Source organism: Danio rerio, chromosome 12 (assembly GCF_049306965.1).
Source record: "Danio rerio strain Tuebingen ecotype United States chromosome 12, GRCz12tu, whole genome shotgun sequence".
NCBI classification, from domain to species: domain Eukaryota; kingdom Metazoa; phylum Chordata; class Actinopteri; order Cypriniformes; family Danionidae; genus Danio; species Danio rerio.
The window spans coordinates 41,649,819-41,664,029 of record NC_133187.1 but is presented as its reverse complement, the minus strand read 5'-3'; the positions used below and the strand labels follow the sequence as shown (position 1 = coordinate 41,664,029).

The 14,211-nt window shown below is 35.5% G+C and overlaps 1 protein-coding gene across 3 annotated transcripts in view; it reads right to left on the bottom strand.

Moving 5' to 3' along the window:
* The window catches only part of cdh10b (cadherin 10, type 2b (T2-cadherin)), a 127,902-nt gene that overhangs the window by 88,467 nt on the left and 25,224 nt on the right, over positions 1 to 14,211 (bottom strand). The window lies entirely within an intron of this gene.

The following is a 14,211-nucleotide window of genomic DNA, read 5'->3' as shown; positions in this document are numbered from 1 at the left end:
AATATTGTTTTATTATTATTTATTTATTTATTTATTTTATTAGATCTGGAAAAACGTTGACGATAAACTCTAACGAAAAGCATCCAGGTGTGTACAAGCCTTTAGACAACTTTCTTCACATGTCTGCATCTCCTCTTCTAAGATAAATACTTGACATTTTTGTGCGGATCTTAAATTTATGGACAGTTGATAAGACAAGACACAATCTAAATGACCAAATGCGGTTCAAAATCGTTAGCACATTTTAGTTCTGGGACACACCAAGCTGTCAGCCATTGGGCTTTGTTGGTCTGTCGGCCACTGTTGGTGGCCTAGTTGGTTTAGTGTGTTCTAAACGCTGCTTTGTTTGCACTTTGCAACAACAATAAAAACAGAGAAAACAGATACTGCCCCTGCAGTAAGGAATGGCACATCCTTTTTTATCTGTCAGCTTTCGTCCATTGGTTGAGTTCACACACAGCTTTTTGGTCCAGACAGAACCAGATGTGAGCCAACATGAGGCTACAACACAGTTTGGGCTTCATCTGTGCTAGTTGTTTGGCGTCAGCTCGATGTGTACTGGCCCATATGATTTTTTGTAAACGTTGCATGTCTATGGTTTTGTCATTGATTATATTATTACAATGCAGACCAGACACCACAGCGCGAAAATACATATTCAAAAACATAACATAGCTTTATGACATCTGCCTTTGTCTCTCAAGTGTCCTGGAATTGATGTCTACAAAGCCTGTGTTTTTAATCAACCTCCTGCAACATGATGACAAAGCCTCAATGTTTACAGTCGCTGACAAGAATGACAAAAAAAGTCCAAATAAATAAATTCAGGATCCGTCAGCCACGGCGAGCAAAGGGGGGAATGTCTCTGCTTTCAGCTCCAAGCCAGTAATCTATGCAAACATTAGCATGCGAGTCATTAGCATGTGGTTAATGAAATGTTTGTGCGCTCTATCTCACGGGTCCACATTCTCCTGAGTGACGGAGCGAGTGAGGGACACAGCATGCAGGAAAGCCAAAGGAGATATAAATAACTCCAGATAAGATCTAATTATTTTCAACATATTTACAGCCAGCGACTCTAAACCCAAGTGCGATGGGGGTTGAACCAATTTTTTGGAGGAAATGACTTCTCAAGATGCATCTATTTTGTTTTATTTTCTGATGGAAATGTCAAGTGTGTGTGTGTGTGGATGTATGTGAGTGTGTGCGTACATATGTGCGATTCTATTTGTATTATTAAAAAAAATAACAAAGCATCTACTATGAGGTGCCATGTAGGATCAAAATTCACTTATCAGCACATACATAAAACGCATACATCCCCTATAAATCACTCACATATACACCTAGTTACGTTATTTTAAATTATTATTAAAATTCGGAAAGCGGCTGCACGGTGGCGCAGTGGGTAGCACGTTCGCCTCACAGCAAGAAGGTCGCTGGTTCGAGCCTTGGCTGGGTCGATGGGTTGGAGCTGGAAGGGCATCCACTGCGTAAAAATGTGCTGGATAAGTTGGCGGTTCATTCCGCTGTGGTGACCCCAGAATAATAAAGGGACTAAGCCGAAAAGGAAAATGAATTAAGTGAATGTTTGTAAAGCAATGGGTTTCTTAAAGAGCCCATATTATACATGAAATAGGGTCATATCTTGGTTGTAAGGGTCTCCAACAACAGTCTAATATGCATGCAAGGTCAAAAAACACTTTCATGGTCTTATAATCTGCATTTATTTTTACCCAATTATCCCAGCGACTCCTGTATGAATCGTCCAGTGATTCATTTGTTCCCAAACCCCTCCTAAGCGCGAAGCTAATTTGCGCTGATTGCGCTGATATCCGCAATTGGTCGACTGCCTTCAGTCAGAGAGTAAAATGCCCAATAGCTAATCAGCAATATAGAAAGTAATCACAGTTCATACACGCTCGATAGTGTAGGCGTGGACTTTAGCTGCCACACACACACAAAAACACACACACACCTCCGGACGACAACGCTCCCGCTTCCGCCCGCACCCGCCAAGTTTAGCCTGAACCCGACCGCTCCCGCTTATATGAAGAATTTGTTGTCCCGGTGCCCGACCCGCCCCGTTTTCTGCCCGCCGCGCCTGATCCCGCTAAAGAGCGGGGGAGAACAAAACCAAAAATCACCCAGCTATACAGTCCAGACAGCCAAGCTGTCTGTATAAACACACACACAGCACCAAGCACACACACACAGACAAAGTTTCTCTCTCTCTCTCTCTCTCTCTCTCTCTCTCTCTCTCTCTCTCTCTCTCTCTCTCTCTCTCTCTCTCTCTCTCTCTCTCTCTCTCTCTCTCTCTCTCTCTCTCTCTCTCTCTCTCTCTCTCTCTCTCTCTCATACGCGCGCGTGCGCACTAACACACACACACAAGCACCAAGCAGACACACAAGCAAAGCTCTCTCTCTTTCTCATTCGCATAGCAATATCCGTGATATTGCTAGACAGCCCGCTCCCGTCCCAAATTAAACCCGTTACCGACCGCTCCCGCGATTTATTCGGAAATTTATTCCCGCGCCGCAGAAATCTGGCGCGGGGACAGCCGCGGGAATGCAGACCTCTACCACGGAGCTCCATAAACAAAGCAGCACGCGTCGCGTTTTTAACGTGACTTTGCACGTGATAAGAGAATATAGCCAGTTAACCTGATACAGTACACGCGGTTACAAGTAACAAATCACAACTAAATACATTTGCAAGCTAGAGTAAATGAGGCAACAACTTTAATCGCACGTACTTACACTTGAGAAATGGAGGAAGAAACCCATCCTGAAGTCCATCAGTAAGTTACTCTTTACTGATCCTTCCTTTAACAAACGCAGAAGAAGTATTCTTTGTAGCATGTAGTTTCCAGAAGTTTCCAGTAGTTTCCAACTGCTTGGTTATAATGCTGAGGTTTCATCTTTGGGTAGACCCTCGATAATATCCATCTGCAGTGTGACTTCAATCGACCGGCATGTTTGTGTGCGTGTGTTTGTGGGCGTGTGTGTGTCTGGGTTTCTGCATCAGAGGGCGGGGCCTCAGGTTTGAAATCTCCCGGGTTTGCGCGTGCACGTGAATAACTTGGTTTCGTTCATACGTCATGGCGAAACACCTAATGACTCGGTATCAAGGCGACTCATTTGAAGCACTATGAGTCGACTCTTTTATAGATGAATCAACTGTTTTAAACACTGTATTCTTACAGATTTAAGCCTTAGCTGGATACTTCACTTCACTTAGAGCTGTGTTACACACTACATGGAGGGGAATTTTCAAAAACCCATAATATGGGCTCTTTAAATATACGGTTGCATAATTAATTATTATGAATAAAACATTTTTGTTTAAATTTTTTTATTTTTTTTTATTGATGTCACTACTTGTCAGTAAACATGCTAATTAGCTAATACTTATAAATATTTTAATTGCACATTAAACCTTATAATTTGCAGTAGCATTCCTTAGCATTATCTTAATCTATTTTCATTTTTCAACAGATATTCCTCCATTAATCACATTATTTTTATTAAATAAGCTTTGCAATAACCCAATAAATGATCTCATTCATTTACCAACCCAGGCTTATTCTGAAAATGTAGTCCCGCAGATGTTTCTGGAGACTGTGAATTACGCAGTCGGAGGTAAGTATGGCTGCATTTTATTTTTTTAAGCGAATTTTAAGCGGGGCGGTATGACGGTGTTCCATTTTGCGCTTACCGACTGACCGCTTATCTCCATGTGAAGGGTTTTCCCGCTGCAACCAGTTTGTCTAGTTAGCTCGTCGTGTACGTTAGCGGACTTGAGATGCAGAGAGGAGCTGGCCATGACGACGACAACCGGATTCGAGTCCGGGGAAGCCCGGTTCCAGAAATCAGGGAAGACAAAAATAGAATCCAAACAATAAAGTGAACAAGTTCATAACAGGCTGAGAATGTGGTAAAATCCGAAAACGTGGTAAAAATCAGATGTGGGCTTTTCATTTTCTTCAATTCTCTAATTCTTCAATTTACTTTTGTAAATTGTTGGTTTGGTTTAGATAAGTAAGCAGGTGGGTGGGTCAATCTGTAAAATTGGTTGGGTTCAGGGAAGAAGGAGGGTGAGTCAGCCGATTGGGACTCCATACTGTTCAGTGAACATGACATTAAACTGAGAATTGTTAAAAATCCCTGGATGTCCTTCAAAAAAGGGTAGGGTTTAACCTGGCCATCCCCATATAATTGAATATATCACTCCGTCTCCACCAATCAGTTGGCATGTGTGATGTGCCCAATATGGCCACTGTCACATTATCCAGATGAATGCTGCACACTGGTGGTGGATGAGATTGAGTGAGAGTTGAGTGTCCAGAAAAGTGCTGTATAAATTAAAGGAATTATTATTATTATTATTATTATTATTATTATTATTATTATTATTATTATTATTATTATTATTATTATTATTAGTGGTAGTAGTAGTAGTAGTAGTAGTAGTAGTAGTATTAATTAAATCTTGTTTAATGATCTATGCTAAGCTAAGCTAAAGTTTTTCCCGCCAGACCTGGAGATCAGCTGGATGGTTTTAAAAATGGTAAATCCTTTTTTTTTTTTTAATTATTGCCTTGTTGTATCCGGTTTGCATTGTATTAATGTATTAAATCAAAACAATAGATATGCAGCCTTTAAAAAAATGAACATAATCAGGATTTAAGTCAATTGGAAACTTCTAATCCCTGTTCGTAAGCGCTGATAGTGAACAAGGTTTCAGAAATGAATAATGAGAAAATTGCACAGCCTCTCAAACATTTGCCACGGTTCAAGGCAGAGTTAACATTTAAAGCAGACAGAAAGGCATGACAGATGACATCAGCCACAGTCTGAAATCTACCCTTGCGCAACCTTGATGTTTTTAAATCAGCGTCTGAAGGCCTCTACGTCATATGTCACTGTATGCTACACTTATCATGCATTATAGTTGGGGAGCGCCATGTAATTCTCTGTCTTTCCTTTCAGAACAAAGCTCGGCATAGCTCCAAAGAGCATTTTCTGGAGAAAAAAGAAAAGAAACAGAGGGACTTTCATGTGAGTCGCAACCAGAGGAAGCCGATATGAAGATGTAGATTCCATTTTCATCTCCGCTACGTATAAAATCCCTTGACAGCACCATAATTAGTCTCTCTATGTCCTTTATTGTGGAGAAATCCTTCAGCGCTGCCATGGCCCACACAGACGTGAGTTTGAAATCCATAAAAAGACATCTGAGACAAAGACATGCAATGAAAGCAGACAACCGCATAAAGCCAATACAAACCCCAGCTTCTCTGGGCTAATTGGTATTTGTCAGACGAGCGTCTACGCGTGTTTAAAGGGTATACATAAAAACATTGCATCAATCTCCGAGGTAAACACTGGCTTGAATGACAACAGCGAGCTTCATTAGGTCATTAGTTTGATGTGGACTGTGGTCCGGTTTGAAATTCCCTGCAGGATTGAAGGTGATGTGTGAAAGATGTTTTTGGCTCCGCTTTAGCAAGGGCGTAATGCGTCTCATAACTACCTGTCTCGTTCTATAAAGTGCTGCGGGTGAGTCTTTAGTTGGAGTGTATTATTTTAGCAATTGGAAAGCAAGAAATGTTCACTAAAGCTGATGTGCAGAAAGTAGAGAGCTGGAATAAACACTAATGTTGTTTGGAAAGAAATAATTTTGAAGTCTAAGCACTTATTAAGTTACTTTATTAACATAACATTCAATGTTTTGTCTAAAAATAAAGCATTAAAAAAAAAAAAAAGAATGTGCCACAAGGGCTGTGTGTTTTTCTTCTTGCAAAGAGCAAACAAATGCAGCCAGACCTGTAAATTGCTAAATGGTCCATGAGGATAAGGGTTTAGATCAACAAACAGAACATTATCACAATAAATCAAGCAGGTCAATTTTTTTTTTTTTTTTTTTGCATTAGAATTCAAAGTAAAGACATTTTGTAAACGTTCTACAATATATGCACTGTTAGACTTAGCACTGCAAAAGCACCCAGTAAAGTACTACATACATTCTTTACAGTTCTGTTTTATGCACTGCATTGTGGGTCATTTTAAAACTTTTACACTAACTTAGCTCACATTGAGAATTTGCAGAATTCTACTTTAATCAAAGTTATTGTACTGTAATGCTAAGTAATGCAAAGTAATCATACTGTAGTTGAAATCAAATATGAGATAGTTAATGAATAAAAATAGTCACTTTTGAACTGCTAGTGTATAATAGAAATAAATTACAGTGAAGGTACTGTAAAAATTGCTATACCATAAAATTTAAATGTGGTAAAGGGCATTTTACCGTAAAAAAAAAAAAAAAAAAAAAAAAAAAAAAAAAGTTGCAGTAAGGCTATTTTACTGTAAAAATGAAAAAATTGAAAAAATTCAAAGTGTGGTTAGACCCTGCTACTGTAAAACACAATTTACTGTAAATGGGTAGTTGGGATAATTTGCTGAAAACAATGCTTGCCAGTAAGTTACCACAAAAACACAATAAAATGTCTAATGGCATGGGCTTGTTTAAGATTCTGAAATTATGATAACTTTGAATAAAAAATGTCACAGTTTCACAGTGTTGTAATTACTACTCTGAAATATGTTTTGGTACATATGAATTGGTAAAAAAAAAACATTTCTCCCCTTTGAAACATAAAATATTTTGGAACAGTAAACATGTCAGGTTAAATAATTCAAACAAAACATTGGCTTTTGCTATTTTTATTAGTTTCAAAAATACATATACACATATATATAGTCAGAATTATTCCCCTCTTTGATTTTCTTTTTCTTTTTAATATTTTTGTTTTCTGAAGAAAGTCTTATGTGTTTTATTTTGGCTATAATAAAAGTAGTTAAAAAATAAATAAAAAAATTAAGGTCCAAATTATTGGCCCCTTTAGGCATTTTGTTTTTTTTCTACAGTGCAAACTTTGTTATACAATAACTTGCCTAATTACCCTAACCCGCCTAGGTAACCTAATTAACCTAGTTAAGACTTTAAATGTCACTTTAAGCTGTATAGAAGTGTCTTGAAAAATATCTAGTAAAATATTCTGTCATCATGGCAAAGATAAAATAAATCAGTTATTATGGATGAGTTGATAAAACTTTTAGGTTTAGAAATGTATTGAAAAAATATTCTCTCCCTTCTAAACAGAAATTGGGGAAAAGAAATAAACAGGGGGGCTAATAATTCAGGGAGGCTATATACAGTATATATAAATGCTAAATGATTGGCACTGATCAGGGGCCTCATGTAAGAAGACTTGCGTGGAAATCTTACTAAAACATTGCGTACGCACAAAGCTGTAAATGTGCGTACGCAGAAAAAAATTCAGATGTATGAAACACTGCGTACGCCGAATCTCACGCATATTCTTTTGTACATCTGAATGAACGTGAAACTGAGCGCAACATGCACGAGCACAAAAATCCTCCCTGCCTCCTCCCCCGTATGAATATGCTAATGACTATGCTAATGGCAAAACCCAACGAAAAAGCAACGGCAAAATCAAGCAAAAAGAGAAACTTTGAACAGAATGTGAATTGGAGGTGCTGCTTTCGGAGGTAGACCGGAGAAAAGCGGTGTTATTTGCAAGTTTGTTCTCCGGAATTAACAACAAAAGAAAAAAATAGAGTGGGAGAGTTTAGCTGATACGGTTAACACAGTTGGGTCTGAACATCGCACTGAGTGCATTTAAAACAGAAATAGTGTGGTTTACAACTGAAAAATGTTGCAGTACCTTTAGCAGTCTCAGTGGCACTACTCGTAAGAAGCATGTGATCATGTACTGACATGTTCGAGCATTAACTCGGCTCGAATCCAGCGTCTAATGAATTCTTTCTTTTTTTCCCCGCTACATATCAGATTTTGCCCACTATTTATCAAGAGAAAGACAAGTAGGAATCATCAATAAGTTTGTGCATCATATTTTATTTGCACATTTATTGAATGGAAATGTTTCTGATTCACGCATGCAAATTCATCTTCAGATAGTGTCTTTATAGCAATGTGCGTGCGGTAGATTGCTCAGATTACATTGGGAAAACAGGCGACTGCTGCAAATTGTGCTTTAATGTTTAGCTGGTCAACTGTATGGTATGGAAATCTTACATACCTACTATATGAACCCGTCTCATACAGCTGCCATTGCAAGGATCAGACACTTTGTAGAGAGGAATTTAACACAACTGCCTCTAGGAGTCGCCAATGGAAATAAAACAGACACGCACAAAAAATGTGCGTACGTCTGCCAGAAAGCTGCCGTGAACCTGCGCACATTCCCACGTTCAGTTCATTGTTAGTAAATCCAAACGTGAGCGATTCTGAGCGTGAAACCTGGCGTACGCAAAGTTTTTGTGCGTACGCAGCGTTGATACATGAGGCCCCAGGTCTGTAGCATGCTTGGATGTAGGTATATTAGTGAATTTTTTTTATTTATTTATTTATTTATTTATTTATTTTTATTTTTTATAATGTTTGCTGAATCATGGGCTTACCAGTAGCTTTTAATATGTATATAAATGTACCAAAACAAAAACAAATAAGTATATATACCTTAGGAAAGGTATAAAAGAACATTAAAACCTTAAAACCGGTTACCATCCCATGACAGTACATATAAACTCTAAACTTTATTTATGATTGGTTACTTAGCATACTAAGCATGTCTGAGAACGTTTTGACTACATTGTTCTCAATATTCAGACTTATTTAACCCTTAGATTCCAGATTTTCACATTTCAAAGTAGTATATCAGCCATGTTTTGTCACATAGAAATTATTATTATAAGAATAGATTTATTATCTACTTTTTAGTTCTTTCTTAAAATCTAATACCCACAGTAATATAATATCTCATTTCGCAGGGTGTGGCTGATTGTAATGGAAAAATAAGACAAAAACATTTTCTTTGTAGAGTTAAATGAAGATGATGCTTCACAAGAACATTTAATCTAACCAAAAAAGGTGAAGGTTGAATTTGCTCTGTTAGTTCTTTACACAGTTTTGGACAAAATAAGATCTCATATCATGCAGATGTACAACTGATATTGCTACAGGCACCTTAGTAACTTGCCTAATTGATTGTATTCTCATTTAGTTATATATTTATTTCTTTTCCAACAGGTCTATATCACAATACACCAGATGTTTCGTTTCCACAGTGTAGCCAATGTTTTCCAATTGGCTGCTCACTGGAAGACTCAGGGTGTCCTAATTACTGCCAACTCTTAAAAAAAAAAATAATAATAATACAAAGCACCTCTGAGCCTCTAGAGATGAACTAAAGATGTTTCAGAATAAGGCCATGTGGCGGCCTTTCTCAGTGACTCATGAAAAATATGAGCGATTTGATCCGGCCTCATAGATCCTGACTCAACCCTAACCACAATCCCTCTGTTCATTTGAAATGCACTACAGGGAGAGTGTGGCATGGCAGTGAATACTGATCGCCCGCTCATTTGCTCTGGGAGCACTTTTTGGCACAACATCGTGCTCTCTGTGGCACCGGCAATCCTGAACAGATACCCTTTGTTTATTGGCAGGAACATGTCTCCGGCGTGAGGTTGCCTAAATAATCCCTGCCAGTCAAAAATCCCAAAAGTGGCGAGCCAACCCGTAGGTTTATACTAAACGTGCCAGTATTGAATGTAGTTTGTTTTTTTCATTATTTTTGAAGGATGTTCTTGATTATAATGAGCTGACAGTTGAATATGAATACAGCACAAACTTTCAAATTTATTAGGCCATTTATTATATATATTTTTATTTTCTTTTTAGGTATTTCCCAAACTATTTTTTTTCCTTTATTTATTCTTGTTTGTTTTATTTTGGCAAGAGTAAAAGCTGTTTTACATTAAAAAAAAAAATACAATTATTGATAGTCTACAGAAAAAGTTATCATTATACAATGCCTTACTACCCTAACATAATTAACCTAGCTAAACCTTTAAATGTCACTTCAAGCTGAAAACTAGCATCTAGAAAAAAATATCTAGTCAAATATTATGTTCTGTCATCATGGCAAAGATAAAAGAAATCAGTTATTATAACTATTATGTTGAGAAATGAGTTGAAAAAAACTTCTTTCAGTTAAACATTATGGGGAAATATACAGGGGGCTGATAATTCACGAGGGCTAGTAATTATGATGATGGAAGCTGTCTTCGGTGACGAGTTTGATGAGTGATTGTCCAGTGTCGGCAGGAGGATTTCCTCTTAAGGACACCAACAACAGACACTAAGTCATAATCACATAATTAAAAGAGCAAGCTCCTGATTGGTTAATGCAGCATAAATGACAGCAAAAGTTCAAATTTCCCAACTCCAGCGATTTTCCCAATTCTGTATAAACTGTATAAATATAATATCTGACAATGTATGATGTACAAACATTTTTGAATGATCACTTATTTTATACTTTCAAATGTCTAAATAAACATTTTTACCATAGTGAACCATTAATTCGCCCATATTTTGCCATTTTATTTGTGTATATAGTAAATTTGACATGATATAGACACACTAGATAAATAATAACAAATTGTATTATAAACAGATACCATTTAGATTTAGATCCATTGAACATTCATTTTATTTTCTTTTTTAAGAGATTTATTTAGCCTTATATATATATACACACACACACACGCACACACACACGCACACACACACATAGCCCCTGTTTATTTTCCTCCCCAATTTATGTTTAATGTAGAGACATTTTTTTTCAACACACTTCTAATTATAATAGTTTTAATAACTCATTTCTAATAACTAAATTATTTTATTTTTGCCATGATGACAGTATATATACAGTTTAAAGTGACATTTAAAGTCTTAACTAGGTTAATTAGGTTGACCAGGCAGGTTAGGGTAATTAGGCAAGTCATTGTATATATAGCTTAAAGTGGCTAATAATTTTGTCCTTAAAATGGTGTTTAAAAAAAATAAAAAACAGCTTTTATTATAGCCAAAATACTACAAATTTCTTAGAAGAAAAAATATTATCAGACACACTGTGAAAATTTCCTTGCTCTGTCGTCATTTGGGAAATATTTAAAAAAAAAATGGGGGGCTAATAATTCCGACTTCAACTGTTTATATCAAAATAAATCAAGCTAAATTGATTCTGTCAGAATATTGTCAAAATTCCTTCAAGTTTAATTATTTTGTTATTAGTAATTATTTGTAATTTTTTGTAATTAGATGCCAAATTGATTAAATTATATGGTAGTATATTATAACATTTTCTGATGATTATAATATATGATCACCTGATTTCAAACAAACAAGTAATCCAATACATCTTTTGTCCAGTTTTTAGTCTGAAATTCACAAAGAAAATGTAAAACACTGTAGCTTTTCAGTTATTGTAAACCTTTGATCAAACTTTTATCGTCATTCGAAAACACCATTTTTTTTAGCCTTATGTAGCTAAAAATAAATACACCATCATTACAACATCCCCAAGGAAAGTAATTAAAAGGATTATTCTAATGCACAGATTGCGCTCTTATTCCCGTACAAAATTTAGTCATTCTTCTTCCTGTAGTATGATAAGCAGTCTTATTTTTGTATATATTATTGCTAGTTTTTTTTTTTTTTGATTTTATTGCTTGTGGCCCATTAATTTTCCCATATTTTGTCACTTTAATTTTTTATTTAACATGTGGTCATGAAAACGAAATAACAAAGGGTATTCGTACTTCCCATTTCCAAGAGCATGTCTCAGTCATGATGTTTCCTGACTAATCCCTGTCAGTCAAAATTCACAAACCAACCCGTAGGTTTACACCAAGCGTGCCAGTATTGAATGTATGTGCTTTTTTTTGAAGGATGTTCTTGATTATAATGAGCTGACAGTTGAATATGAAGTAAAGACAGCACCGATTTATCCTCGGCCTTGCTTTCATTTGCCTTTGCTAATTCGCGTAGCACAAAATTAGCCTTTGACTCGGAGCAGCTTTAGGAATTAAATCCCCTGCACACACACAGAGGGATTGTCAGCCGAGCACAGGAGAAATCATTGACAATTCTTGTCAGGTCGGTAGTGAACACTTGCTTAGTACTGCAGAGAGGAGATTGTGAAAATGAGAGCCCGGGCCCAGAACGGATACAGAATAATTATGTTTTTTTTTTTTTTTTTTCCTCCCCACTTTCTTTCTTTGTGTATCACTCTGAGTAGTCACATTCAAGTTGACTAACTCGACACAAACGCTGTGGTGAAATCTGGCTCTCGCCGTCTCGCCCCACTCTGGTCACCCTTCTTTATGGTTTTGCTGCTCTGCAATAATCATAAGGCCATGCAGCTCGCTCAATCGTTTTTTATGCTAGTTTATTTTTTCCTGCTGTCACTCGTGGAGGTTTACAACAGATTTGATCGCATGCAGACTCTCTGAGGAGTTGAAAAGCGCATGAACTCAGACTCAGCAGAGCTCTCTCTCTCTCTCTTCTAATCTCCTCTGCTGGCTGTGGACTCCGCTGGTTCATTTGAGTGGATAAGGACACGCACTGCAACTACTTAGATAGCTGGAGGTTCCTGTGAGGCCTGACTTTGCTGTGACAGAACATGGGGGAAAAAATAATAATAATAAAACATCTGCAGGATCTTTATCAGGTTTTTTTTTTTTTTAATCTGTTCAGCATGTTTTTTTTTTCTCCAGATATGAGTGCATTATGTTTGCGTAAAAAAAAAAAAAAAAAAAAAAAAAAAAAAATATATATATATATATATATATATATATATATATATATATATATATATATATATATATATATATATATATATATATATATATATATATTGCATTTAATAAGAAGAGAATGTATATTTTTAAATATGTTTTTTTATTTTTTTTAATGAAGCATAATACACATAAATGGTTAATAATACACATTGGTGACAATACTAGAAATACATAAGAAATAAAGAAAAATAGAAAAAAATAATATTTATAATTATATATTTTTTGATGATGATGATGAAGATGTTGATGATGATGAAACTTAAATAATAAGATTAAATAGCTTTAAAGATTAAATTAAATAGACTCAATTAGAAAGAAAATCCTAAATGAAAACAGTATATAAATTGTCATATAGATGAAGAATAAATAAACTAAATACAATAAACTAAACATATAAAATGGATCTGCAAGTGTTTGATATAATTTTCACAATAAATTTATTAGTAGCATGAATATCCACTTGTCACATTTAAGACAAAGTGAACGATTTACTTTGTTAATACGTCTCACCCCATGTTTCTGTTAATTTTCTGAATGAAAGTAATGGGAGTTTCCAGATTGGTGGGCCTGAGAGGTGCCTTTTCAACTCGTTACCTGATTGGCTCATCGGGTTTTTATCCATATTGCGTTACTGATTCTCTGATCAATCCAGTCTGTGGTCTGTTAACAAATGCAGCAAATGTGCAATTAAAAGCTACACTTTTTCTTTTACCAGGCTTTCTTGATTTCATTTTTGTGCAATACCCCTTGAAAATGATTTTAAGGACTTCCAGTTTAGCTAATCTAATATAATAAAATAGAAAACAAATAAATGAATTAATAATAATAATAATAATAATAATAATAATAATAATAATAATAATATTAATAATAATAAATAAATAAATAAATAAATAAATAAATAAATAAATAAATAAATAAATAAATAAATAAATAAAAATGTGGTGTTTCATATATTTATGTTGTATGATTTATTGTTAATAGTACTATTTAATACTAAATATATTGCTTTTTAAACCATAAAATATTAATGGAATATTCAGTAAATAAAATTTAGTTAATAAAAAAAAATACGTAAGAAAAACAAGTAAAAAGGGAAAGCAAAATTGAACAGATTGTACAGTATGAATGATTTTAATAAAGTAATGACAAGGTTCAAATCTGGAATTAAAGATAGAATAAGAAAATGAAGGATAAGTGTACTTAAAACATCTTTCCTTCCAGTTTGTGAAACCATGTGAGAAAATAGCAGTTTGTTTAATCTCAGTATTACTGATACTGTAGGCAAAAATGCTTGTGGCTAAATTCCTGTGGCTAAATTTCCATCAGATGGATGCTTTATTATTTCATGAGGCCGTGGGAGAGGGATTTGTGGTCACATGATGATGACAAAATGACTCATGTAATATGTCTGGATTACATTAATACTACACACATTCCTGCTGAAGAA